The sequence below is a fragment of the Bufo bufo genome, unplaced genomic scaffold, assembly GCF_905171765.1.
Source record: "Bufo bufo unplaced genomic scaffold, aBufBuf1.1, whole genome shotgun sequence".
Lineage (NCBI taxonomy): Eukaryota > Metazoa > Chordata > Amphibia > Anura > Bufonidae > Bufo > Bufo bufo.
In genome coordinates, this window is record NW_024400105.1 from 130,622 (window position 1) to 158,524 (window position 27,903).

Below are 27,903 nucleotides of genomic sequence, written 5' to 3' on the forward strand. Positions count from 1 at the left end.
AAAAAAAAGGATAACCATTGTTGATTGTGATGTCACGGCACCATTGTTGAGTGTTCCATCAGGGCCCTTGTGATGTCATCCAATAGCTGACCTTACTTGACCTCTTTGACCTCTTGACCTGACAAGGCTCTTGTGACACGCGCAGTGTTCCGTCCATTGAACAGACAAGGTAGGTCCAGCTGCATAGGAAGTGCTGGGCTACTTTTTAGCCACTAAGTAATCCAGTTCAAAAGATCCACAAGAGGGAGACACAGGCAAACTTTACTCATTTATTGAAGCACTGCAAAAGCTAAATGGTTACATCCAGCCAACTTGATACAAAAAAGGGTCAATTGCCTGCCAGAGACGACTCAGCAACCCTCCGAGGTGTGCACAACAGGCCCAAATCAAACGTGGAGGAGGGGAGGTCCAAACAATTCATTCAGGTGATAAGCCAATTAACCAATCATCAGTCTTAATTGGATCCAGGGTGTGTGTGACGACACTGGGGCTGAATGGGTTGCTTGGTGCTGGAAACAACCGACAGCTGATGCAATTAGGAGATTGACAGACTAGATGCAGGTATTATATGCAAAAAGCAACACTGCACTGACTGGGCAGACAGAGGAGAAGCTGAAGGAGGCACGACACACACAACTTTCCACTTGCTTGGCTGGAAGGATGATGCTTGCAATCCATTTCAATTTCATTCTGTTTTTTCATACTGGATTAGAAGGGGTGCACCGGTCCTGGAGGTACTGCAATACCAGGTCAATGCGTGGAGTGGACAGAGCAAGCTCTTTTTCCATCTCCCTGTTCGAAAAATCCATTTAATATATGGTCCCCAGATAGGGGACGTATCAGATATTAAACTGATAAGAACAGATACTACACTTGATCTTAGCCAAAAGGCCGAGAAGCGATAACCTGAAAAGGGTTCGCAGTACAGGCCGATGGTCCCCAATGCAGAGCACTAATGAAGGCAATAGACTACTGTCCCCAGCCCAATACACAGTCCGGGAGGCTTCTTTCTCTCACAAACCGGGGAAAACGTTCACGCGCGTCCTACGCACAGAAGTCACACCAGCATGCTTCTTTTCGTGTTTGCTATCTGCATAGCTCCGCCCACACGCGACTTTTGGACACGCCTTTTCTTCGCACGAAATTCCTGGTGCGGTGCCAAAGCACGCCAAGCAGAAAGCATGATAGGAATAGTAGTGAGTGAAAGGAAAAAAAAAAAAAAAAAAAAAAGGATAACCATTGTTGATTGTGATGTCACGGCACCATTGTTGAGTGTTCCATCAGGGCCCTTGTGATGTCATCCAATAGCTGACCTTACTTGACCTCTTTGACCTCTTGACCTGACAAGGCTCTTGTGACACGCGCAGTGTTCCGTCCATTGAACAGACAAGGTAGGTCCAGCTGCATAGGAAGTGCTGGGCTACTTTTTAGCCACTAAGTAATCCAGTTCAAAAGATCCACAAGAGGGAGACACAGGCAAACTTTACTCATTTATTGAAGCACTGCAAAAGCTAAATGGTTACATCCAGCCAACTTGATACAAAAAAGGGTCAATTGCCTGCCAGAGACGACTCAGCAACCCTCCGAGGTGTGCACAACAGGCCCAAATCAAACGTGGAGGAGGGGAGGTCCAAACAATTCATTCAGGTGATAAGCCAATTAACCAATCATCAGTCTTAATTGGATCCAGGGTGTGTGTGACGACACTGGGGCTGAATGGGTTGCTTGGTGCTGGAAACAACCGACAGCTGATGCAATTAGGAGATTGACAGACTAGATGCAGGTATTATATGCAAAAAGCAACACTGCACTGACTGGGCAGACAGAGGAGAAGCTGAAGGAGGCACGACACACACAACTTTCCACTTGCTTGGCTGGAAGGATGATGCTTGCAATCCATTTCAATTTCATTCTGTTTTTTCATACTGGATTAGAAGGGGTGCACCGGTCCTGGAGGTACTGCAATACCAGGTCAATGCGTGGAGTGGACAGAGCAAGCTCTTTTTCCATCTCCCTGTTCGAAAAATCCATTTAATATATGGTCCCCAGATAGGGGACGTATCAGATATTAAACTGATAAGAACAGATACTACACTTGATCTTAGCCAAAAGGCCGAGAAGCGATAACCTGAAAAGGGTTCGCAGTACAGGCCGATGGTCCCCAATGCAGAGCACTAATGAAGGCAATAGACTACTGTCCCCAGCCCAATACACAGTCCGGGAGGCTTCTTTCTCTCACAAACCGGGGAAAACGTTCACGCGCGTCCTACGCACAGAAGTCACACCAGCATGCTTCTTTTCGTGTTTGCTATCTGCATAGCTCCGCCCACACGCGACTTTTGGACACGCCTTTTCTTCGCACGAAATTCCTGGTGCGGTGCCAAAGCACGCCAAGCAGAAAGCATGATAGGAATAGTAGTGAGTGAAAGGAAAAAAAAAAAAAAAAAAAAAGGATAACCATTGTTGATTGTGATGTCACGGCACCATTGTTGAGTGTTCCATCAGGGCCCTTGTGATGTCATCCAATAGCTGACCTTACTTGACCTCTTTGACCTCTTGACCTGACAAGGCTCTTGTGACACGCGCAGTGTTCCGTCCATTGAACAGACAAGGTAGGTCCAGCTGCATAGGAAGTGCTGGGCTACTTTTTAGCCACTAAGTAATCCAGTTCAAAAGATCCACAAGAGGGAGACACAGGCAAACTTTACTCATTTATTGAAGCACTGCAAAAGCTAAATGGTTACATCCAGCCAACTTGATACAAAAAAGGGTCAATTGCCTGCCAGAGACGACTCAGCAACCCTCCGAGGTGTGCACAACAGGCCCAAATCAAACGTGGAGGAGGGGAGGTCCAAACAATTCATTCAGGTGATAAGCCAATTAACCAATCATCAGTCTTAATTGGATCCAGGGTGTGTGTGACGACACTGGGGCTGAATGGGTTGCTTGGTGCTGGAAACAACCGACAGCTGATGCAATTAGGAGATTGACAGACTAGATGCAGGTATTATATGCAAAAAGCAACACTGCACTGACTGGGCAGACAGAGGAGAAGCTGAAGGAGGCACGACACACACAACTTTCCACTTGCTTGGCTGGAAGGATGATGCTTGCAATCCATTTCAATTTCATTCTGTTTTTTCATACTGGATTAGAAGGGGTGCACCGGTCCTGGAGGTACTGCAATACCAGGTCAATGCGTGGAGTGGACAGAGCAAGCTCTTTTTCCATCTCCCTGTTCGAAAAATCCATTTAATATATGGTCCCCAGATAGGGGACGTATCAGATATTAAACTGATAAGAACAGATACTACACTTGATCTTAGCCAAAAGGCCGAGAAGCGATAACCTGAAAAGGGTTCGCAGTACAGGCCGATGGTCCCCAATGCAGAGCACTAATGAAGGCAATAGACTACTGTCCCCAGCCCAATACACAGTCCGGGAGGCTTCTTTCTCTCACAAACCGGGGAAAACGTTCACGCGCGTCCTACGCACAGAAGTCACACCAGCATGCTTCTTTTCGTGTTTGCTATCTGCATAGCTCCGCCCACACGCGACTTTTGGACACGCCTTTTCTTCGCACGAAATTCCTGGTGCGGTGCCAAAGCACGCCAAGCAGAAAGCATGATAGGAATAGTAGTGAGTGAAAGGAAAAAAAAAAAAAAAAAAAAAGGATAACCATTGTTGATTGTGATGTCACGGCACCATTGTTGAGTGTTCCATCAGGGCCCTTGTGATGTCATCCAATAGCTGACCTTACTTGACCTCTTTGACCTCTTGACCTGACAAGGCTCTTGTGACACGCGCAGTGTTCCGTCCATTGAACAGACAAGGTAGGTCCAGCTGCATAGGAAGTGCTGGGCTACTTTTTAGCCACTAAGTAATCCAGTTCAAAAGATCCACAAGAGGGAGACACAGGCAAACTTTACTCATTTATTGAAGCACTGCAAAAGCTAAATGGTTACATCCAGCCAACTTGATACAAAAAAGGGTCAATTGCCTGCCAGAGACGACTCAGCAACCCTCCGAGGTGTGCACAACAGGCCCAAATCAAACGTGGAGGAGGGGAGGTCCAAACAATTCATTCAGGTGATAAGCCAATTAACCAATCATCAGTCTTAATTGGATCCAGGGTGTGTGTGACGACACTGGGGCTGAATGGGTTGCTTGGTGCTGGAAACAACCGACAGCTGATGCAATTAGGAGATTGACAGACTAGATGCAGGTATTATATGCAAAAAGCAACACTGCACTGACTGGGCAGACAGAGGAGAAGCTGAAGGAGGCACGACACACACAACTTTCCACTTGCTTGGCTGGAAGGATGATGCTTGCAATCCATTTCAATTTCATTCTGTTTTTTCATACTGGATTAGAAGGGGTGCACCGGTCCTGGAGGTACTGCAATACCAGGTCAATGCGTGGAGTGGACAGAGCAAGCTCTTTTTCCATCTCCCTGTTCGAAAAATCCATTTAATATATGGTCCCCAGATAGGGGACGTATCAGATATTAAACTGATAAGAACAGATTTTTTTTTAGTTGATGCGTCAGAAGACGCGGCATAATTGTACTAGACACTTTTTATGCCCCACGCCTCATCATCCATACCAACTTTCTTTTTTAATTTTTATTTATATTTCTTATTTTCTAAAAAAATAATATTAACAAACATGACAAACATATAACAACAAAAGAAACACAAATTTTCCCATTCTTTTCAGCCTGGTCTTAGACCCCCCTTCCAGGCATAATATGCCATTAACCTTAACACATTCCTATGCAAAATCATATCTGCACTTATATTTTCTGGTACTCCCCCTTGATGACACTGAGGGACCTTATAATACTCAAAAAACTTGACTCTTTGTTCTCCTAATAGCTTCCTTACTTTACTAAACAAGCATCCCAAATCAATGCCTGTTTTTGTAAGTTCTTCTATTTCTTTTCCTACTTCTCCACTCCCGGTTTCGTATTGAAACCCAGTTTTCCCTTTCTCTTCTTTTCTCACTTCTTTTTCCTCTTTTTCTCCTTTTCTCACTTCTTTCCTCACTTCTTTTTTCTCTCTCACCTCTATTTTCTTTTCTTCTCTCTCACTTTCCTTCACCACTCTCCTAATACCACCTTGGCTTTCCTCTTTTCTCTGTTTACTCTCTTCTCTTCTCTTTCTTTTTGTTTCTTCTCCTTTCCTCTTTGGACAGGACAAGTAAACATGACCGTTTTCACCGCATAAATTACATTTCTTTTCTTTTTTGCAATTCGCTGCTAAGTGACCAAACTCCTCACATCTCAAACACCACTGGTTAGTACAAGTATCTTTTTCATGACCGTATCTTTTACAATTTTTACAGAATTCCTGCATTCCGTTAAAGAAAAGGTCACCGTTTACACTCCCAAGTTTAAATCTACTTGGTGGAAACACAACTTCTCCTTCAGAACTCTCTTTAAATTTTACAAAAAATTTCCACTTTGTGGACCAGATCCCATACTTATTGTAGATTTTACCACTACAATCAACTTTGTCACAAAACCTCAGTAAGAAAGTCACAATGTCTTCTTCAGCCACGTATGGGCTGTACATTCTCACAGTCAAAACTCTCTCCCTTCTGGGAAAGTGCAATATCACCTTGACTCCATTCATAACCGGACTCAATCTGAAATGTTCCAGTCTTTTTGCCACAACTGCACATATATCTTCTGTAGCGAAGATGACATCAAACATCCCACGCCTTGGGAATTCAAGCATGGATAATATCATGTCTTTCCGTACCTCTATAAGGCCAAACAGAATTTCTTCCACCAAAAATACGAGTCCTTTCTCCTTCTTCTTGGTATCCAATAACAGGAACCGAACGCCATTCTTGAGCCTTTCAAATGACGGAACTTCGTCCAACACAGGATCCTGGATCTCCATTTCCGGCGATTCTTCCATCCAGCAAGCGAAGACCACGTTCCAGGGACTAGTAGCGCCCTACCACCGAAGTAGCAGGCAGGTGATCGCTCCTCGTTGCCCAGGGACTAAGCCGCTCCCCAATAGCAGCAAGGAGGCAGGACCGAACTTTTCAGCGCGGCCCCAACCTCCAAGGCAGAGGAGACGGGTACCCCAGGCACCTTCTGACTAAGACCGATGTATCCCTACACTTGATCTTAGCCAAAAGGCCGAGAAGCGATAACCTGAAAAGGGTTCGCAGTACAGGCCGATGGTCCCCAATGCAGAGCACTAATGAAGGCAATAGACTACTGTCCCCAGCCCAATACACAGTCCGGGAGGCTTCTTTCTCTCACAAACCGGGGAAAACGTTCACGCGCGTCCTACGCACAGAAGTCACACCAGCATGCTTCTTTTCGTGTTTGCTATCTGCATAGCTCCGCCCACACGCGACTTTTGGACACGCCTTTTCTTCGCACGAAATTCCTGGTGCGGTGCCAAAGCACGCCAAGCAGAAAGCATGATAGGAATAGTAGTGAGTGAAAGGAAAAAAAAAAAAAAAAAAAAAAGGATAACCATTGTTGATTGTGATGTCACGGCACCATTGTTGAGTGTTCCATCAGGGCCCTTGTGATGTCATCCAATAGCTGACCTTACTTGACCTCTTTGACCTCTTGACCTGACAAGGCTCTTGTGACACGCGCAGTGTTCCGTCCATTGAACAGACAAGGTAGGTCCAGCTGCATAGGAAGTGCTGGGCTACTTTTTAGCCACTAAGTAATCCAGTTCAAAAGATCCACAAGAGGGAGACACAGGCAAACTTTACTCATTTATTGAAGCACTGCAAAAGCTAAATGGTTACATCCAGCCAACTTGATACAAAAAAGGGTCAATTGCCTGCCAGAGACGACTCAGCAACCCTCCGAGGTGTGCACAACAGGCCCAAATCAAACGTGGAGGAGGGGAGGTCCAAACAATTCATTCAGGTGATAAGCCAATTAACCAATCATCAGTCTTAATTGGATCCAGGGTGTGTGTGACGACACTGGGGCTGAATGGGTTGCTTGGTGCTGGAAACAACCGACAGCTGATGCAATTAGGAGATTGACAGACTAGATGCAGGTATTATATGCAAAAAGCAACACTGCACTGACTGGGCAGACAGAGGAGAAGCTGAAGGAGGCACGACACACACAACTTTCCACTTGCTTGGCTGGAAGGATGATGCTTGCAATCCATTTCAATTTCATTCTGTTTTTTCATACTGGATTAGAAGGGGTGCACCGGTCCTGGAGGTACTGCAATACCAGGTCAATGCGTGGAGTGGACAGAGCAAGCTCTTTTTCCATCTCCCTGTTCGAAAAATCCATTTAATATATGGTCCCCAGATAGGGGACGTATCAGATATTAAACTGATAAGAACAGATTTTTTTTAAGTTGGCATCCCTTATGCAGGGAAAGCACATTTTTATTAAAACACACATATTTACATATACAAATTAAATTTAGAAGAAAAAATCATTACTTTCAAAAATTCTCATATTTTCCCAAACTCACATTTTTTGCATGCATATAATATACAAACTTATCAACATCCCAACTATCTTTAATTTCAGATACTTGGTCAAACAAATTAACATTGTAATATTCAAAAAAGGCTTTTTTATCTTTCTTATATTCTTTCAATACTTGCTCCTTTAAAGTAAAAAAGTAATTTTGTCCTAACTTTTTCACTTTTGCTATTTCAAGTGCTATAAAACCTCTATGCTCTATTCTCCTTTTTTCTTCCTCCCCTATATTCCACTTTGCCATTTGTAATCTTCCTTCTTCTATTCTCTTTGCTTCCTCTAATTTCTCCCTATCAAAGCTCTCTTGCCCTTTAATTGCTCTTTTTGTCATTACCTTACTCTCCACTTTTTGTTCTATTTCCTTCCTCTTTTTACTTTCCTCCTTTTCCACTGCTTCTGTCCTCCTTTTCTCTTCTTTTTTATTCCCTTCCTTCTCTTTCTTCTGTGTACAAGAGGAATATACATGTCCTACCTGTCCACACAAGTTACATTTCCTAGCTTTCTTACAAGTCTCAGCTAAATGACCTATCTCCTCACATTTTGAACACCATTGATCATTACACTCATCTTTTAAATGGCCATACCTCTTACAATTTCTGCAAAAGGAAGACATTCCGTTAAAAAACAATTCACCATTTACAGTACCAATCTTAAACCTCCCAGGTGGTAAAATAATTTCCCCCCTAGAATCTTCCCTAAACTTAACAAGGTACTTCCATTTTGTAGTCCAAAAACCGAATTTGTTATATACTTTCCCATTTGGGATCACTTTTTCACAATGTCTTTGCAAAAAACCCAAAATGTCCTCTTCTGGAATATACGGACTAAACATCCGCACCGTCACCAGTCTTTCTTTCCTTGGGTAATGCGCCAAAACTTTAACTCCATGTAGAATAGGGTCAAGTCCAACTTGTTCCAGTCTTTTTAATACCGTCGTGCAAATGTCCTCAGTAGCAAACACCACATCGTATAGTCCTCGTCTTGGAAACTCCAACATAGACAATACGAGTTCTCTCCGGATCTCAATCAGCCGGTACAGGATCTCCTCCACAAGAAAGGTTAATCCTTTTTCTTTCTTTTCTGGATCCATCAGCAGAAAACGAATTCCATTTCTGATTCTCTGGTAATCAGGAACTTCTCCCAGGTCAGGACTCTGGTCATCCATTTCAGCCATCCTCTCGACCGGTACGTCACAGGAACTTTGGATCCCTCACCCACCACCGAAGTAGTAGGCAGGTAGGGTGATCGCCTCTCGTTGCCCGGGGACTAAGCCTATCCCCTATAGCAGCAAGGGGGCACAACGCAGGCTATAAACCCACGCCGTCCCCCAAGGCCGAGGAATCGGGTACCCCGGGCACCTTCCAGCCAAGACCAAGCGTATCCCTACACTTGATCTTAGCCAAAAGGCCGAGAAGCGATAACCTGAAAAGGGTTCGCAGTACAGGCCGATGGTCCCCAATGCAGAGCACTAATGAAGGCAATAGACTACTGTCCCCAGCCCAATACACAGTCCGGGAGGCTTCTTTCTCTCACAAACCGGGGAAAACGTTCACGCGCGTCCTACGCACAGAAGTCACACCAGCATGCTTCTTTTCGTGTTTGCTATCTGCATAGCTCCGCCCACACGCGACTTTTGGACACGCCTTTTCTTCGCACGAAATTCCTGGTGCGGTGCCAAAGCACGCCAAGCAGAAAGCATGATAGGAATAGTAGTGAGTGAAAGGAAAAAAAAAAAAAAAAAAAAAAGGATAACCATTGTTGATTGTGATGTCACGGCACCATTGTTGAGTGTTCCATCAGGGCCCTTGTGATGTCATCCAATAGCTGACCTTACTTGACCTCTTTGACCTCTTGACCTGACAAGGCTCTTGTGACACGCGCAGTGTTCCGTCCATTGAACAGACAAGGTAGGTCCAGCTGCATAGGAAGTGCTGGGCTACTTTTTAGCCACTAAGTAATCCAGTTCAAAAGATCCACAAGAGGGAGACACAGGCAAACTTTACTCATTTATTGAAGCACTGCAAAAGCTAAATGGTTACATCCAGCCAACTTGATACAAAAAAGGGTCAATTGCCTGCCAGAGACGACTCAGCAACCCTCCGAGGTGTGCACAACAGGCCCAAATCAAACGTGGAGGAGGGGAGGTCCAAACAATTCATTCAGGTGATAAGCCAATTAACCAATCATCAGTCTTAATTGGATCCAGGGTGTGTGTGACGACACTGGGGCTGAATGGGTTGCTTGGTGCTGGAAACAACCGACAGCTGATGCAATTAGGAGATTGACAGACTAGATGCAGGTATTATATGCAAAAAGCAACACTGCACTGACTGGGCAGACAGAGGAGAAGCTGAAGGAGGCACGACACACACAACTTTCCACTTGCTTGGCTGGAAGGATGATGCTTGCAATCCATTTCAATTTCATTCTGTTTTTTCATACTGGATTAGAAGGGGTGCACCGGTCCTGGAGGTACTGCAATACCAGGTCAATGCGTGGAGTGGACAGAGCAAGCTCTTTTTCCATCTCCCTGTTCGAAAAATCCATTTAATATATGGTCCCCAGATAGGGGACGTATCAGATATTAAACTGATAAGAACAGATTTTTTTTTTAGTTGATGCGTCAGAAGACGCGGCATATTTAAATCAAGTACTCATTATGCCATACGCCTCATCATCCAAATCAACGTATTTTTTACTTTTTATTCATATTTTCTTCTTATTATATATTTTTTTTAAAAGAATAAACAGAACAAAACATAAAAGAACAAACAACATAAAGGGACGAACAACAAAAAACTAATCTTCTTCTTAATTCTTCATTTTTGCCTTTTTCTTTTTCTTCTCAGCAACTTCATAATTTCCCCAAGTATCATTTACCGAAACAGTTCCAGACCCTATCGTCACTAATGCAGAGACTTGACAAAATTCTTCTTTACCTTCTTTTCTTTCCTTTCTAAATATAAGGTCCCGTACATCATCTGCATCTAGAACTTCAGAGCTCTGGTCTACCCAGAGTTCTTCATTTTTCTGCATCACTTTAATACCTTCTTCTTTTCGGTTCACAAAACCTTTCTCAAATTTCACTTTCTTTTCAATATGACCAATCTCTCTCTCTATTATTTTTACTTCTTCTTTCTTTTCACATACTTTTTCCGTACACTTTACTACATCTTTTCTTGTCTGTTCTAACTTCTTTCCAAATTCCCAATAACAAAATCCATTTTTTTTATTTATACTTATTCTTCCTGCTAAGAAATCTTCTCTTCCTTCTTTTAACCAAACACAAAATCTTCTTTTTCCATTCCAGATTCCTACTTCGTTCAAAAACCTCTTCTCATACTTTACAAAAAAACCCATGTTCTCTAAAAATTCTTTAATCTCATCTGTCTCCACAAATGGATCCTCCATTTCAACCACCAACTTTCTCGCCATGCCAATACCGGATACCAGGACTTCCACCCCTGGAACCGGGCTAGATGCCTGATTCCAGTCAGCAAAGAAATCCAAACATTTCTTTTCAGATACTAAAGTCACATCAAACGTTTTCCACTTACTGTTCCTTTGCATACAAAAAATTGCGTCCTTTCCAATACTCCCAAATTCTTCCAGTAATTCCAGAATGTAGTTTCCATCCCAGGCTCTCACAGGATCTTCCTTGCATATGAATCTCAAACAATTCCTTTTCTTTGCAAAATCCATTTCCAAGCCTTCTACTGGACCTCGATTTCAGGTTCTTTAAATGCCAATCCTCTGAGCTGCCCCCTGCAGCTATGTGCAGTGGCAGGGTGATCGCTTCCCGTTGCCCCGGGACTAAGCCGTCCCCCCAATAGCAGCACAGGGTCCAACTGCGGCTATAAACCACAGCCTTTCCCTGAGGCAGAGGGTCCGGGTACCCGGGGCACCTCTGGCCAAGACCAGTGCAGCACCTCTCGATACTACACTTGATCTTAGCCAAAAGGCCGAGAAGCGATAACCTGAAAAGGGTTCGCAGTACAGGCCGATGGTCCCCAATGCAGAGCACTAATGAAGGCAATAGACTACTGTCCCCAGCCCAATACACAGTCCGGGAGGCTTCTTTCTCTCACAAACCGGGGAAAACGTTCACGCGCGTCCTACGCACAGAAGTCACACCAGCATGCTTCTTTTCGTGTTTGCTATCTGCATAGCTCCGCCCACACGCGACTTTTGGACACGCCTTTTCTTCGCACGAAATTCCTGGTGCGGGGCCAAAGCACGCCAAGCAGAAAGCATGATAGGAATAGTAGTGAGTGAAAGGAAAAAAAAAAAAAAAAAAAAAAGGATAACCATTGTTGATTGTGATGTCACGGCACCATTGTTGAGTGTTCCATCAGGGCCCTTGTGATGTCATCCAATAGCTGACCTTACTTGACCTCTTTGACCTCTTGACCTGACAAGGCTCTTGTGACACGCGCAGTGTTCCGTCCATTGAACAGACAAGGTAGGTCCAGCTGCATAGGAAGTGCTGGGCTACTTTTTAGCCACTAAGTAATCCAGTTCAAAAGATCCACAAGAGGGAGACACAGGCAAACTTTACTCATTTATTGAAGCACTGCAAAAGCTAAATGGTTACATCCAGCCAACTTGATACAAAAAAGGGTCAATTGCCTGCCAGAGACGACTCAGCAACCCTCCGAGGTGTGCACAACAGGCCCAAATCAAACGTGGAGGAGGGGAGGTCCAAACAATTCATTCAGGTGATAAGCCAATTAACCAATCATCAGTCTTAATTGGATCCAGGGTGTGTGTGACGACACTGGGGCTGAATGGGTTGCTTGGTGCTGGAAACAACCGACAGCTGATGCAATTAGGAGATTGACAGACTAGATGCAGGTATTATATGCAAAAAGCAACACTGCACTGACTGGGCAGACAGAGGAGAAGCTGAAGGAGGCACGACACACACAACTTTCCACTTGCTTGGCTGGAAGGATGATGCTTGCAATCCATTTCAATTTCATTCTGTTTTTTCATACTGGATTAGAAGGGGTGCACCGGTCCTGGAGGTACTGCAATACCAGGTCAATGCGTGGAGTGGACAGAGCAAGCTCTTTTTCCATCTCCCTGTTCGAAAAATCCATTTAATATATGGTCCCCAGATAGGGGACGTATCAGATATTAAACTGATAAGAACAGATACTACACTTGATCTTAGCCAAAAGGCCGAGAAGCGATAACCTGAAAAGGGTTCGCAGTACAGGCCGATGGTCCCCAATGCAGAGCACTAATGAAGGCAATAGACTACTGTCCCCAGCCCAATACACAGTCCGGGAGGCTTCTTTCTCTCACAAACCGGGGAAAACGTTCACGCGCGTCCTACGCACAGAAGTCACACCAGCATGCTTCTTTTCGTGTTTGCTATCTGCATAGCTCCGCCCACACGCGACTTTTGGACACGCCTTTTCTTCGCACGAAATTCCTGGTGCGGTGCCAAAGCACGCCAAGCAGAAAGCATGATAGGAATAGTAGTGAGTGAAAGGAAAAAAAAAAAAAAAAAAAAAAGGATAACCATTGTTGATTGTGATGTCACGGCACCATTGTTGAGTGTTCCATCAGGGCCCTTGTGATGTCATCCAATAGCTGACCTTACTTGACCTCTTTGACCTCTTGACCTGACAAGGCTCTTGTGACACGCGCAGTGTTCCGTCCATTGAACAGACAAGGTAGGTCCAGCTGCATAGGAAGTGCTGGGCTACTTTTTAGCCACTAAGTAATCCAGTTCAAAAGATCCACAAGAGGGAGACACAGGCAAACTTTACTCATTTATTGAAGCACTGCAAAAGCTAAATGGTTACATCCAGCCAACTTGATACAAAAAAGGGTCAATTGCCTGCCAGAGACGACTCAGCAACCCTCCGAGGTGTGCACAACAGGCCCAAATCAAACGTGGAGGAGGGGAGGTCCAAACAATTCATTCAGGTGATAAGCCAATTAACCAATCATCAGTCTTAATTGGATCCAGGGTGTGTGTGACGACACTGGGGCTGAATGGGTTGCTTGGTGCTGGAAACAACCGACAGCTGATGCAATTAGGAGATTGACAGACTAGATGCAGGTATTATATGCAAAAAGCAACACTGCACTGACTGGGCAGACAGAGGAGAAGCTGAAGGAGGCACGACACACACAACTTTCCACTTGCTTGGCTGGAAGGATGATGCTTGCAATCCATTTCAATTTCATTCTGTTTTTTCATACTGGATTAGAAGGGGTGCACCGGTCCTGGAGGTACTGCAATACCAGGTCAATGCGTGGAGTGGACAGAGCAAGCTCTTTTTCCATCTCCCTGTTCGAAAAATCCATTTAATATATGGTCCCCAGATAGGGGACGTATCAGATATTAAACTGATAAGAACAGATTTTTTTTTTTTTATTTTTTTTTTTTTTTTTTAGTTGGCACCCCCAAACGGGGACGTCATAATTTTTATTAAAACATATTTACATAAAAATACAAATTAACGTTTTTTTTTTAAACAAACAAACAAAACATATCAACTCAAAACCAATCTGGGTTAGCACCATCTTTCCATGCATAATATGACATAAGCAACAAACTACGTCTATCAAACTCCGTATTTTCTGTAACTATATCTGGAATTTTTATTTGATCATATGGATGAACCTTAGCACGCTGAAAAAATCTCACTTTGTCAGCTATTATAGATTTCCTAACATATGCAAATAAGGCCTGTAATTTGACCCCCGATTTCTGTGCACTTTCTATTTCTGACCATACTCTCTGACTATGTACTTCCTCCTCTGAACCTCTCTCAAAAGGATTTTTAGGTTTTTCCACCACTTTCATACTTTCTGATTTTTCCTTTTCTACTGTATCCATTTTTCCTCCTGACTCCTTTCTTGCTCTTACCTCTATCTTATTCTCTTTAACTGTCCTTCTTATTTTTGACTCCTCAGCAGCTTCTGTCTCCTCCACTCCTTTGCGCTTTCCCCTCACCTCTCCACCTCCCTCCCCCTTTTTCTTTTGGGGGCAAGAAGCGTAGACGTGACCAATTTTACCACATAAATAGCATTTCTTTTTTTCTTTACAATTTTCATAACTATGACCTATACATTGACAGTTAGCACAATATTGTTCAGTACAATCATCTTTTATGTGTCCATATTGCTTGCAATTACGACAAAAATCAGTCATGCCATTAAAAAATAAATCACCATTAATTTTTCCAATTTTAAATCTCCCAGGTGGGAAGATTAATTCCCCTTCCTCCTTTTCATGCAACAAAACTTCAAATTTCCACTTCATAGTCCATATACCAAATTGGTTATACACTTTACCCATTGGGATAACTTTATCACAATACCTTAATAAAAAGGAAATAATATCTTCTTGTAACACGTAAGGACTATACATAAGTACTGTTACCAGTCTCTTTTTCCTCGGAAAATGCGGTAATACCGCCACGCCCTCCAAGATTGGGCTTAACTTGCAAAGTTCAAGTTTCTTGAGTACTCCGGTACAAACTTCTTCCGTAATGAGGATCACATCATAAGACCCTCTTTTATGAAAGTCCAATATAGCCAAAATCAGCTCCTTTCGGATGCCAAACAGTCCCACCAAGATATCCTCAACAAGGAAAGTAAGTCCTTTCTCCTTTTTCTGTGAGTCTTGTAGCAGGAAACGGATTCCATTTCTTATCCGCTGGTACGTAGGCACTTCTCCCGGACCAAAGCTGTCATCATCAGGATCAGGAACTCCTCCTCCGTCTGGATTCGGGACCTCCATCTCCATCTCCAATGGTACGCCAGGCAAAACCGGAACTGACACAGTGCCCTTCACCCACTACCGAGGCAGCAGGCAGGTAAGGTGATCGCTCCTCGTTGCCCAGGGACTAAGCCGACTGCCCAATAGCAGCAGGGGGGTGAAGTCCGAGCTATGAACTCAGACGATCCCCCCAGGCCGAGCAGCCGGGTACCCCAGGCACCTTCTGACCAAGACCCAATGTATCCCTACACTTGATCTTAGCCAAAAGGCCGAGAAGCGATAACCTGAAAAGGGTTCGCAGTACAGGCCGATGGTCCCCAATGCAGAGCACTAATGAAGGCAATAGACTACTGTCCCCAGCCCAATACACAGTCCGGGAGGCTTCTTTCTCTCACAAACCGGGGAAAACGTTCACGCGCGTCCTACGCACAGAAGTCACACCAGCATGCTTCTTTTCGTGTTTGCTATCTGCATAGCTCCGCCCACACGCGACTTTTGGACACGCCTTTTCTTCGCACGAAATTCCTGGTGCGGTGCCAAAGCACGCCAAGCAGAAAGCATGATAGGAATAGTAGTGAGTGAAAGGAAAAAAAAAAAAAAAAAAAAAAGGATAACCATTGTTGATTGTGATGTCACGGCACCATTGTTGAGTGTTCCATCAGGGCCCTTGTGATGTCATCCAATAGCTGACCTTACTTGACCTCTTTGACCTCTTGACCTGACAAGGCTCTTGTGACACGCGCAGTGTTCCGTCCATTGAACAGACAAGGTAGGTCCAGCTGCATAGGAAGTGCTGGGCTACTTTTTAGCCACTAAGTAATCCAGTTCAAAAGATCCACAAGAGGGAGACACAGGCAAACTTTACTCATTTATTGAAGCACTGCAAAAGCTAAATGGTTACATCCAGCCAACTTGATACAAAAAAGGGTCAATTGCCTGCCAGAGACGACTCAGCAACCCTCCGAGGTGTGCACAACAGGCCCAAATCAAACGTGGAGGAGGGGAGGTCCAAACAATTCATTCAGGTGATAAGCCAATTAACCAATCATCAGTCTTAATTGGATCCAGGGTGTGTGTGACGACACTGGGGCTGAATGGGTTGCTTGGTGCTGGAAACAACCGACAGCTGATGCAATTAGGAGATTGACAGACTAGATGCAGGTATTATATGCAAAAAGCAACACTGCACTGACTGGGCAGACAGAGGAGAAGCTGAAGGAGGCACGACACACACAACTTTCCACTTGCTTGGCTGGAAGGATGATGCTTGCAATCCATTTCAATTTCATTCTGTTTTTTCATACTGGATTAGAAGGGGTGCACCGGTCCTGGAGGTACTGCAATACCAGGTCAATGCGTGGAGTGGACAGAGCAAGCTCTTTTTCCATCTCCCTGTTCGAAAAATCCATTTAATATATGGTCCCCAGATAGGGGACGTATCAGATATTAAACTGATAAGAACAGATACTACACTTGATCTTAGCCAAAAGGCCGAGAAGCGATAACCTGAAAAGGGTTCGCAGTACAGGCCGATGGTCCCCAATGCAGAGCACTAATGAAGGCAATAGACTACTGTCCCCAGCCCAATACACAGTCCGGGAGGCTTCTTTCTCTCACAAACCGGGGAAAACGTTCACGCGCGTCCTACGCACAGAAGTCACACCAGCATGCTTCTTTTCGTGTTTGCTATCTGCATAGCTCCGCCCACACGCGACTTTTGGACACGCCTTTTCTTCGCACGAAATTCCTGGTGCGGTGCCAAAGCACGCCAAGCAGAAAGCATGATAGGAATAGTAGTGAGTGAAAGGAAAAAAAAAAAAAAAAAAAAAAGGATAACCATTGTTGATTGTGATGTCACGGCACCATTGTTGAGTGTTCCATCAGGGCCCTTGTGATGTCATCCAATAGCTGACCTTACTTGACCTCTTTGACCTCTTGACCTGACAAGGCTCTTGTGACACGCGCAGTGTTCCGTCCATTGAACAGACAAGGTAGGTCCAGCTGCATAGGAAGTGCTGGGCTACTTTTTAGCCACTAAGTAATCCAGTTCAAAAGATCCACAAGAGGGAGACACAGGCAAACTTTACTCATTTATTGAAGCACTGCAAAAGCTAAATGGTTACATCCAGCCAACTTGATACAAAAAAGGGTCAATTGCCTGCCAGAGACGACTCAGCAACCCTCCGAGGTGTGCACAACAGGCCCAAATCAAACGTGGAGGAGGGGAGGTCCAAACAATTCATTCAGGTGATAAGCCAATTAACCAATCATCAGTCTTAATTGGATCCAGGGTGTGTGTGACGACACTGGGGCTGAATGGGTTGCTTGGTGCTGGAAACAACCGACAGCTGATGCAATTAGGAGATTGACAGACTAGATGCAGGTATTATATGCAAAAAGCAACACTGCACTGACTGGGCAGACAGAGGAGAAGCTGAAGGAGGCACGACACACACAACTTTCCACTTGCTTGGCTGGAAGGATGATGCTTGCAATCCATTTCAATTTCATTCTGTTTTTTCATACTGGATTAGAAGGGGTGCACCGGTCCTGGAGGTACTGCAATACCAGGTCAATGCGTGGAGTGGACAGAGCAAGCTCTTTTTCCATCTCCCTGTTCGAAAAATCCATTTAATATATGGTCCCCAGATAGGGGACGTATCAGATATTAAACTGATAAGAACAGATTTTTTTTTTTTTTTTATATTTAAATTTGTTCTTAAAAGTCTATCCGAAAGACCCCTGAATCTGTGAAACAAAGGTCCCATGTTCTATAATAACAAGTCGAAAATCACATGAAACTTATCTTCAAAAGTATCAAATAAGTCCAAAAAAGTTCAAAAGTAAAGGTTCTATAACGATCATTGCATCATTTCAGAAAAGCCTATTTCTACTCGAATCATACATATTAATAAAGCATCTTGCAAGACCTTTAAATCCTCTATTGATACGTCTTTTTTGTCTTCAAGTGCCTTCTCCAACCAGTCATCAAGGGGAGTCTCTTCAACAAAACCGACCGGATCTTGTTCATAATATTCCAAGGCTGCAACTCTCGCATTTTGCAAGTTTTCTCCATACATTTTATCAATCCTTGTCTTCCATGCTTCCATACTTTCTGGCAACTGTAGCTTCTCAGTATCAGAAGTTCCCAAGCCTATTTCTTCTTTCAAAACCTGCCTCTTCTCAACTTCTTCAGTATTCGAAAAAGTCTGTTGTTTTTCAATCACAGTTTCTTTCTTTTCTTCTTCTTCTTTCTCTAGATCTTTAACAACAATTCCCTTCTCAACTTCTTTCTTTTCTTCTTCTTTCTCTAGATCTTTAATAATCTGTTGTTCTTCAATAACAATTTTCTTCTTTTCTTCTGTTTTTATTTCTTCCTCTTTCTCAGCTTCTTTCAAAACAACATTTTTACTGGTTTCCCAAAAGCAAAATCCGGTTTTCCCGTTAATAGTTATTTTCCCATTCAAAACATTCCCACCTTCTTTTTTCCAAATCGAAAATCTTCTCTTTCCATTCCAAATTCCTCCTTTGTTTAGAAAATATTTTTGAAAAGTTACGAACTCAAAGTGGGACCGCAAAAAAAACAGAATTTCATCATTCTCAACGAAGGGATCATCCATAGAAATAACAAAGTTCCTTTTTTTCCCAAAAAGGGACGACTGCAACAAGAAATGCTTTTTCATATCTTCATTTAGTTCCAGATACTTCTTAAAGCCATCTCTGCAAAGTTCCTCTGTCTTTAGAGTAACATCCAAATAATTCTTTGGGTAGTTTCTTTGCATACAAAAAATACTTTCCTTTGGAATCCCCAAAAGTCCTTCAAATATTTTCAAAGTAAAAAGTTCCAAATCGTCCTTATCAGCTGCATCTTCTTTGAATAGCAACCTCAGGCAGTTCTTTTTCTTCCATAGCTCCATCGTTAAGTCCAAAGTTCTTCCACCAGGCAAAACAGCAAAATGGATCAGAATATCTGCCCCCTACAGCTATGTGTAGTGACAGTCCAAGTTGATCGCTTCTCGTTGCCCCGGGACTAATCCGTTCCCCCAATAGCAGCAGGAGATTCAACCACGGCTATAAACCGTAGCCTGCACTCCAGGCCGAGGGTCTGGGTACCCGGGGCACCTCCGGCCAAGATCCTATGTATTCCTACACTTGATCTTAGCCAAAAGGCCGAGAAGCGATAACCTGAAAAGGGTTCGCAGTACAGGCCGATGGTCCCCAATGCAGAGCACTAATGAAGGCAATAGACTACTGTCCCCAGCCCAATACACAGTCCGGGAGGCTTCTTTCTCTCACAAACCGGGGAAAACGTTCACGCGCGTCCTACGCACAGAAGTCACACCAGCATGCTTCTTTTCGTGTTTGCTATCTGCATAGCTCCGCCCACACGCGACTTTTGGACACGCCTTTTCTTCGCACGAAATTCCTGGTGCGGTGCCAAAGAACGCCAAGCAGAAAGAATGAAAGGAATAGTAGTGAGTGAAAGGAAAAAAAAAAAAAAAAAAAAAGGATAACCATTGTTGATTGTGATGTCACGGCACCATTGTTGAGTGTTCCATCAGGGCCCTTGTGATGTCATCCAATAGCTGACCTTACTTGACCTCTTTGACCTCTTGACCTGACAAGGCTCTTGTGACACGCGCAGTGTTCCGTCCATTGAACAGACAAGGTAGGTCCAGCTGCATAGGAAGTGCTGGGCTACTTTTTAGCCACTAAGTAATCCAGTTCAAAAGATCCACAAGAGGGAGACACAGGCAAACTTTACTCATTTATTGAAGCACTGCAAAAGCTAAATGGTTACATCCAGCCAACTTGATACAAAAAAGGGTCAATTGCCTGCCAGAGACGACTCAGCAACCCTCCGAGGTGTGCACAACAGGCCCAAATCAAACGTGGAGGAGGGGAGGTCCAAACAATTCATTCAGGTGATAAGCCAATTAACCAATCATCAGTCTTAATTGGATCCAGGGTGTGTGTGACGACACTGGGGCTGAATGGGTTGCTTGGTGCTGGAAACAACCGACAGCTGATGCAATTAGGAGATTGACAGACTAGATGCAGGTATTATATGCAAAAAGCAACACTGCACTGACTGGGCAGACAGAGGAGAAGCTGAAGGAGGCACGACACACACAACTTTCCACTTGCTTGGCTGGAAGGATGATGCTTGCAATCCATTTCAATTTCATTCTGTTTTTTCATACTGGATTAGAAGGGGTGCACCGGTCCTGGAGGTACTGCAATACCAGGTCAATGCGTGGAGTGGACAGAGCAAGCTCTTTTTCCATCTCCCTGTTCGAAAAATCCATTTAATATATGGTCCCCAGATAGGGGACGTATCAGATATTAAACTGATAAGAACAGATACTACACTTGATCTTAGCCAAAAGGCCGAGAAGCGATAACCTGAAAAGGGTTCGCAGTACAGGCCGATGGTCCCCAATGCAGAGCACTAATGAAGGCAATAGACTACTGTCCCCAGCCCAATACACAGTCCGGGAGGCTTCTTTCTCTCACAAACCGGGGAAAACGTTCACGCGCGTCCTACGCACAGAAGTCACACCAGCATGCTTCTTTTCGTGTTTGCTATCTGCATAGCTCCGCCCACACGCGACTTTTGGACACGCCTTTTCTTCGCACGAAATTCCTGGTGCGGTGCCAAAGCACGCCAAGCAGAAAGCATGATAGGAATAGTAGTGAGTGAAAGGAAAAAAAAAAAAAAAAAAAAAGGATAACCATTGTTGATTGTGATGTCACGGCACCATTGTTGAGTGTTCCATCAGGGCCCTTGTGATGTCATCCAATAGCTGACCTTACTTGACCTCTTTGACCTCTTGACCTGACAAGGCTCTTGTGACACGCGCAGTGTTCCGTCCATTGAACAGACAAGGTAGGTCCAGCTGCATAGGAAGTGCTGGGCTACTTTTTAGCCACTAAGTAATCCAGTTCAAAAGATCCACAAGAGGGAGACACAGGCAAACTTTACTCATTTATTGAAGCACTGCAAAAGCTAAATGGTTACATCCAGCCAACTTGATACAAAAAAGGGTCAATTGCCTGCCAGAGACGACTCAGCAACCCTCCGAGGTGTGCACAACAGGCCCAAATCAAACGTGGAGGAGGGGAGGTCCAAACAATTCATTCAGGTGATAAGCCAATTAACCAATCATCAGTCTTAATTGGATCCAGGGTGTGTGTGACGACACTGGGGCTGAATGGGTTGCTTGGTGCTGGAAACAACCGACAGCTGATGCAATTAGGAGATTGACAGACTAGATGCAGGTATTATATGCAAAAAGCAACACTGCACTGACTGGGCAGACAGAGGAGAAGCTGAAGGAGGCACGACACACACAACTTTCCACTTGCTTGGCTGGAAGGATGATGCTTGCAATCCATTTCAATTTCATTCTGTTTTTTCATACTGGATTAGAAGGGGTGCACCGGTCCTGGAGGTACTGCAATACCAGGTCAATGCGTGGAGTGGACAGAGCAAGCTCTTTTTCCATCTCCCTGTTCGAAAAATCCATTTAATATATGGTCCCCAGATAGGGGACGTATCAGATATTAAACTGATAAGAACAGATTTTTTTTTTTTAGTTGGTAGCGTCAGAAGACGCCAAGTCATACTTAAAAAAAACGTATGTACTTTTAACGTCTCATCATCCGATAACAACTTTTTTATACTTTTTTAAATTTATTTTTCTCATTATTTCCTTAAAAGAGACAAACAAAACATAAATAACATGCCATAACAAAAATTACTTATGCAACATAGAAGACAAAACAAAACATAAATAATCAATCCTTCATTACGCATCCAGTGCGCCATGCTGCTATCAGAAGAGCATCTTGTAGAGCCTGATACTCTTCCATAGTCACATCAACACTGTTCTCCATCGCTTTTTTCAACCAGTCCTCAACTTCAAATCTCTTTACAAAATTTCCCGGGTTTTTTTCATATCTTTTAATTACAAACTCCCGACCCTTTTTAAGTTTCTCACCAGGATAGTCTTTAAATAAATCTTTCCTATCTTCCTCAAAATCTTCAGGAAACTGTATTTTACCGATCATCAGAAATCTGTCTTCCTGCATTTGTACAGGAGGCTGTGGCTTCTCTTCCATTTCTCCCTCTGAAGTAGAGACCTCCAATCGCATGTCTTCCTCTTGTACTTTTTTCCGGGATTCTTCTTCATCCCCACTATCTCTGCCTCTCTTTTTCTTGGTATTAACATTTTTCTTTTTCGGACATGCTGCGTATACATGACCGTCTTCCCCACATAAATTACATCTCTTACCCTTTTTGCACGTAGCCGCCAGATGTCCATCTTCTTCGCACTTGAAGCACCATTGGGAGGTACATGTGTCCTTCCTGTGGCCATACTTCTTGCAACCTCTGCAAAACTCAGGCATTCCATTAAAATATAGATCTCCATCAACATTTCCGAGCTTAAACCTACTTGGGGGTAGGATTATTTCACCTCCAGCATTCTCTTTAAGTTTTACCACAAACTTCCACTTATTGGACCATATTCCATATTGATTGTAAATCTTCCCACAAAAAATAACTCACACAAACGTAACAAAAAGGCAAAAATATCTTCTTCGGGAATATAGGGGCTATACATTCTAACAGTAATGACTCTTTCTCTTCTTGGATAATTAGGAATCACCTTAACCCCATTAAACACAGGACTAAGCCTAAATTGCTCCAATTTCTTTACCACATCTGAACATACATCCTCCGTAATAAAGACAACGTCAAATAGTCCTCGCCTGGGAAATTCCAGCATGGACAAAATAAGTTCCTTCCGTACTTCAATCAGGCCAAATAATACGTCCTCAACCAGAAATGAAAGTCATTTTTCTTTCTTCTGTGGGTCCAAGAGCAAGAACCGCACTCCGTTCCGGATCCTCTCGTATGCTGGCACTTCACCCACTGAAGGGTTCGGAATCTCCTTCTCTGCCATCGTGGGATCAAATCCAGGCTCAGGAACAGGAACAGGAACTAGTAGCGCCCTACTAACAAGCAGCAGGCAGGATGATCGCTCCCCGTTGCCCCGGGACTAAGCCGTCCCCCCAATAGCATCACTGGCTTCCACCGCAGCTATGAACTACGGCTTCTGCCAGAGGCCGAGGGTCCGGGTACCCGGGGCACCTCCGGCCAAGACCAAGGCAGCACCTCTCGATACTACACTTGATCTTAGCCAAAAGGCCGAGTAGCGATAACCTGAAAGGGTTTGCAGTACAGGCCGATGGTCCCCAATGCAGAGCACTTATGAAGGCAATAGACTACTGTCCCCAGCCCAATACACAGTCCGGGAGGCTTCTTTCTCTCACAAACCGGGGAAAACGTTCACGCGCGTCCTACGCACAGAAGTCACACCAGCATGCTTCTTTTCGTGTTTGCTATCTGCATAGCTCCGCCCACACGCGACTTTTGGACACGCCTTTTCTTCGCACGAAATTCCTGGTGCGGTGCCAAAGCACGCCAAGCAGAAAGCATGATAGGAATAGTAGTGAGTGAAAGGAAAAAAAAAAAAAAAAAAAAAGGATAACCATTGTTGATTGTGATGTCACGGCACCATTGTTGAGTGTTCCATCAGGGCCCTTGTGATGTCATCCAATAGCTGACCTTACTTGACCTCTTTGACCTCTTGACCTGACAAGGCTCTTGTGACACGCGCAGTGTTCCGTCCATTGAACAGACAAGGTAGGTCCAGCTGCATAGGAAGTGCTGGGCTACTTTTTAGCCACTAAGTAATCCAGTTCAAAAGATCCACAAGAGGGAGACACAGGCAAACTTTACTCATTTATTGAAGCACTGCAAAAGCTAAATGGTTACATCCAGCCAACTTGATACAAAAAAGGGTCAATTGCCTGCCAGAGACGACTCAGCAACCCTCCGAGGTGTGCACAACAGGCCCAAATCAAACGTGGAGGAGGGGAGGTCCAAACAATTCATTCAGGTGATAAGCCAATTAACCAATCATCAGTCTTAATTGGATCCAGGGTGTGTGTGACGACACTGGGGCTGAATGGGTTGCTTGGTGCTGGAAACAACCGACAGCTGATGCAATTAGGAGATTGACAGACTAGATGCAGGTATTATATGCAAAAAGCAACACTGCACTGACTGGGCAGACAGAGGAGAAGCTGAAGGAGGCACGACACACACAACTTTCCACTTGCTTGGCTGGAAGGATGATGCTTGCAATCCATTTCAATTTCATTCTGTTTTTTCATACTGGATTAGAAGGGGTGCACCGGTCCTGGAGGTACTGCAATACCAGGTCAATGCGTGGAGTGGACAGAGCAAGCTCTTTTTCCATCTCCCTGTTCGAAAAATCCATTTAATATATGGTCCCCAGATAGGGGACGTATCAGATATTAAACTGATAAGAACAGATACTACACTTGATCTTAGCCAAAAGGCCGAGAAGCGATAACCTGAAAAGGGTTCGCAGTACAGGCCGATGGTCCCCAATGCAGAGCACTAATGAAGGCAATAGACTACTGTCCCCAGCCCAATACACAGTCCGGGAGGCTTCTTTCTCTCACAAACCGGGGAAAACGTTCACGCGCGTCCTACGCACAGAAGTCACACCAGCATGCTTCTTTTCGTGTTTGCTATCTGCATAGCTCCGCCCACACGCGACTTTTGGACACGCCTTTTCTTCGCACGAAATTCCTGGTGCGGTGCCAAAGCACGCCAAGCAGAAAGCATGATAGGAATAGTAGTGAGTGAAAGGAAAAAAAAAAAAAAAAAAAAAAGGATAACCATTGTTGATTGTGATGTCACGGCACCATTGTTGAGTGTTCCATCAGGGCCCTTGTGATGTCATCCAATAGCTGACCTTACTTGACCTCTTTGACCTCTTGACCTGACAAGGCTCTTGTGACACGCGCAGTGTTCCGTCCATTGAACAGACAAGGTAGGTCCAGCTGCATAGGAAGTGCTGGGCTACTTTTTAGCCACTAAGTAATCCAGTTCAAAAGATCCACAAGAGGGAGACACAGGCAAACTTTACTCATTTATTGAAGCACTGCAAAAGCTAAATGGTTACATCCAGCCAACTTGATACAAAAAAGGGTCAATTGCCTGCCAGAGACGACTCAGCAACCCTCCGAGGTGTGCACAACAGGCCCAAATCAAACGTGGAGGAGGGGAGGTCCAAACAATTCATTCAGGTGATAAGCCAATTAACCAATCATCAGTCTTAATTGGATCCAGGGTGTGTGTGACGACACTGGGGCTGAATGGGTTGCTTGGTGCTGGAAACAACCGACAGCTGATGCAATTAGGAGATTGACAGACTAGATGCAGGTATTATATGCAAAAAGCAACACTGCACTGACTGGGCAGACAGAGGAGAAGCTGAAGGAGGCACGACACACACAACTTTCCACTTGCTTGGCTGGAAGGATGATGCTTGCAATCCATTTCAATTTCATTCTGTTTTTTCATACTGGATTAGAAGGGGTGCACCGGTCCTGGAGGTACTGCAATACCAGGTCAATGCGTGGAGTGGACAGAGCAAGCTCTTTTTCCATCTCCCTGTTCGAAAAATCCATTTAATATATGGTCCCCAGATAGGGGACGTATCAGATATTAAACTGATAAGAACAGATACTACACTTGATCTTAGCCAAAAGGCCGAGAAGCGATAACCTGAAAAGGGTTCGCAGTACAGGCCGATGGTCCCCAATGCAGAGCACTAATGAAGGCAATAGACTACTGTCCCCAGCCCAATACACAGTCCGGGAGGCTTCTTTCTCTCACAAACCGGGGAAAACGTTCACGCGCGTCCTACGCACAGAAGTCACACCAGCATGCTTCTTTTCGTGTTTGCTATCTGCATAGCTCCGCCCACACGCGACTTTTGGACACGCCTTTTCTTCGCACGAAATTCCTGGTGCGGTGCCAAAGCACGCCAAGCAGAAAGCATGATAGGAATAGTAGTGAGTGAAAGGAAAAAAAAAAAAAAAAAAAAAGGATAACCATTGTTGATTGTGATGTCACGGCACCATTGTTGAGTGTTCCATCAGGGCCCTTGTGATGTCATCCAATAGCTGACCTTACTTGACCTCTTTGACCTCTTGACCTGACAAGGCTCTTGTGACACGCGCAGTGTTCCGTCCATTGAACAGACAAGGTAGGTCCAGCTGCATAGGAAGTGCTGGGCTACTTTTTAGCCACTAAGTAATCCAGTTCAAAAGATCCACAAGAGGGAGACACAGGCAAACTTTACTCATTTATTGAAGCACTGCAAAAGCTAAATGGTTACATCCAGCCAACTTGATACAAAAAAGGGTCAATTGCCTGCCAGAGACGACTCAGCAACCCTCCGAGGTGTGCACAACAGGCCCAAATCAAACGTGGAGGAGGGGAGGTCCAAACAATTCATTCAGGTGATAAGCCAATTAACCAATCATCAGTCTTAATTGGATCCAGGGTGTGTGTGACGACACTGGGGCTGAATGGGTTGCTTGGTGCTGGAAACAACCGACAGCTGATGCAATTAGGAGATTGACAGACTAGATGCAGGTATTATATGCAAAAAGCAACACTGCACTGACTGGGCAGACAGAGGAGAAGCTGAAGGAGGCACGACACACACAACTTTCCACTTGCTTGGCTGGAAGGATGATGCTTGCAATCCATTTCAATTTCATTCTGTTTTTTCATACTGGATTAGAAGGGGTGCACCGGTCCTGGAGGTACTGCAATACCAGGTCAATGCGTGGAGTGGACAGAGCAAGCTCTTTTTCCATCTCCCTGTTCGAAAAATCCATTTAATATATGGTCCCCAGATAGGGGACGTATCAGATATTAAACTGATAAGAACAGATACTACACTTGATCTTAGCCAAAAGGCCGAGAAGCGATAACCTGAAAAGGGTTCGCAGTACAGGCCGATGGTCCCCAATGCAGAGCACTAATGAAGGCAATAGACTACTGTCCCCAGCCCAATACACAGTCCGGGAGGCTTCTTTCTCTCACAAACCGGGGAAAACGTTCACGCGCGTCCTACGCACAGAAGTCACACCAGCATGCTTCTTTTCGTGTTTGCTATCTGCATAGCTCCGCCCACACGCGACTTTTGGACACGCCTTTTCTTCGCACGAAATTCCTGGTGCGGGGCCAAAGCACGCCAAGAAGAAAGCATGATAGGAATAGTAGTGAGTGAAAGGAAAAAAAAAAAAAAAAAAAAAAAGGATAACCATTGTTGATTGTGATGTCACGGCACCATTGTTGAGTGTTCCATCAGGGCCCTTGTGATGTCATCCAATAGCTGACCTTACTTGACCTCTTTGACCTCTTGACCTGACAAGGCTCTTGTGACACGCGCAGTGTTCCGTCCATTGAACAGACAAGGTAGGTCCAGCTGCATAGGAAGTGCTGGGCTACTTTTTAGCCACTAAGTAATCCAGTTCAAAAGATCCACAAGAGGGAGACACAGGCAAACTTTACTCATTTATTGAAGCACTGCAAAAGCTAAATGGTTACATCCAGCCAACTTGATACAAAAAAGGGTCAATTGCCTGCCAGAGACGACTCAGCAACCCTCCGAGGTGTGCACAACAGGCCCAAATCAAACGTGGAGGAGGGGAGGTCCAAACAATTCATTCAGGTGATAAGCCAATTAACCAATCATCAGTC

At 44.4% G+C, this 27,903-nt stretch overlaps 14 non-coding genes and 3 pseudogenes across 14 annotated transcripts; all 17 read right to left on the minus strand.

Moving 5' to 3' along the window:
* Positions 1-712: 712 nt before the first annotated feature.
* On the minus strand, positions 713-903 carry LOC120983577. The gene has a single exon (XR_005775129.1). It is a non-coding gene; the product is annotated as a U2 spliceosomal RNA (small nuclear RNA).
* A 1,031-nt stretch (positions 904-1,934) lies between these two features.
* On the minus strand, positions 1,935-2,125 carry LOC120983587. The gene has a single exon (XR_005775130.1). It is a non-coding gene; the product is annotated as a U2 spliceosomal RNA (small nuclear RNA).
* A 1,030-nt stretch (positions 2,126-3,155) lies between these two features.
* LOC120983589 lies at positions 3,156-3,346 on the minus strand. Its single transcript, XR_005775132.1, has one exon. It is a non-coding gene; the product is annotated as a U2 spliceosomal RNA (small nuclear RNA).
* A 1,030-nt stretch (positions 3,347-4,376) lies between these two features.
* Positions 4,377-4,570, minus strand: LOC120983518. Its single transcript, XR_005775093.1, has one exon. It is a non-coding gene; the product is annotated as a U2 spliceosomal RNA (small nuclear RNA).
* A 2,630-nt stretch (positions 4,571-7,200) lies between these two features.
* LOC120983554 lies at positions 7,201-7,386 on the minus strand. The gene has a single exon (XR_005775123.1). It is a non-coding gene; the product is annotated as a U2 spliceosomal RNA (small nuclear RNA).
* A 2,559-nt stretch (positions 7,387-9,945) lies between these two features.
* On the minus strand, positions 9,946-10,136 carry LOC120983523. Its single transcript, XR_005775098.1, has one exon. It is a non-coding gene; the product is annotated as a U2 spliceosomal RNA (small nuclear RNA).
* A 1,191-nt stretch (positions 10,137-11,327) lies between these two features.
* LOC120983576 lies at positions 11,328-11,469 on the minus strand (annotated as a pseudogene).
* Positions 11,470-12,500: 1,031 nt separating this feature from the next.
* On the minus strand, positions 12,501-12,691 carry LOC120983590. The gene has a single exon (XR_005775133.1). It is a non-coding gene; the product is annotated as a U2 spliceosomal RNA (small nuclear RNA).
* A 1,031-nt stretch (positions 12,692-13,722) lies between these two features.
* Positions 13,723-13,929, minus strand: LOC120983562 (annotated as a pseudogene).
* A 2,622-nt stretch (positions 13,930-16,551) lies between these two features.
* Positions 16,552-16,742, minus strand: LOC120983591. The gene has a single exon (XR_005775134.1). It is a non-coding gene; the product is annotated as a U2 spliceosomal RNA (small nuclear RNA).
* Positions 16,743-17,773: 1,031 nt separating this feature from the next.
* Positions 17,774-17,970, minus strand: LOC120983541. Its single transcript, XR_005775116.1, has one exon. It is a non-coding gene; the product is annotated as a U2 spliceosomal RNA (small nuclear RNA).
* A 2,481-nt stretch (positions 17,971-20,451) lies between these two features.
* LOC120983592 lies at positions 20,452-20,642 on the minus strand. Its single transcript, XR_005775135.1, has one exon. It is a non-coding gene; the product is annotated as a U2 spliceosomal RNA (small nuclear RNA).
* A 1,030-nt stretch (positions 20,643-21,672) lies between these two features.
* On the minus strand, positions 21,673-21,867 carry LOC120983519. The gene has a single exon (XR_005775094.1). It is a non-coding gene; the product is annotated as a U2 spliceosomal RNA (small nuclear RNA).
* Positions 21,868-23,323: 1,456 nt separating this feature from the next.
* On the minus strand, positions 23,324-23,466 carry LOC120983585 (annotated as a pseudogene).
* A 1,029-nt stretch (positions 23,467-24,495) lies between these two features.
* Positions 24,496-24,686, minus strand: LOC120983593. The gene has a single exon (XR_005775136.1). It is a non-coding gene; the product is annotated as a U2 spliceosomal RNA (small nuclear RNA).
* Positions 24,687-25,717: 1,031 nt separating this feature from the next.
* Positions 25,718-25,908, minus strand: LOC120983594. Its single transcript, XR_005775137.1, has one exon. It is a non-coding gene; the product is annotated as a U2 spliceosomal RNA (small nuclear RNA).
* Positions 25,909-26,938: 1,030 nt separating this feature from the next.
* LOC120983595 lies at positions 26,939-27,129 on the minus strand. The gene has a single exon (XR_005775138.1). It is a non-coding gene; the product is annotated as a U2 spliceosomal RNA (small nuclear RNA).
* Between the last annotated feature and the right edge of the window lie 774 nt (positions 27,130-27,903).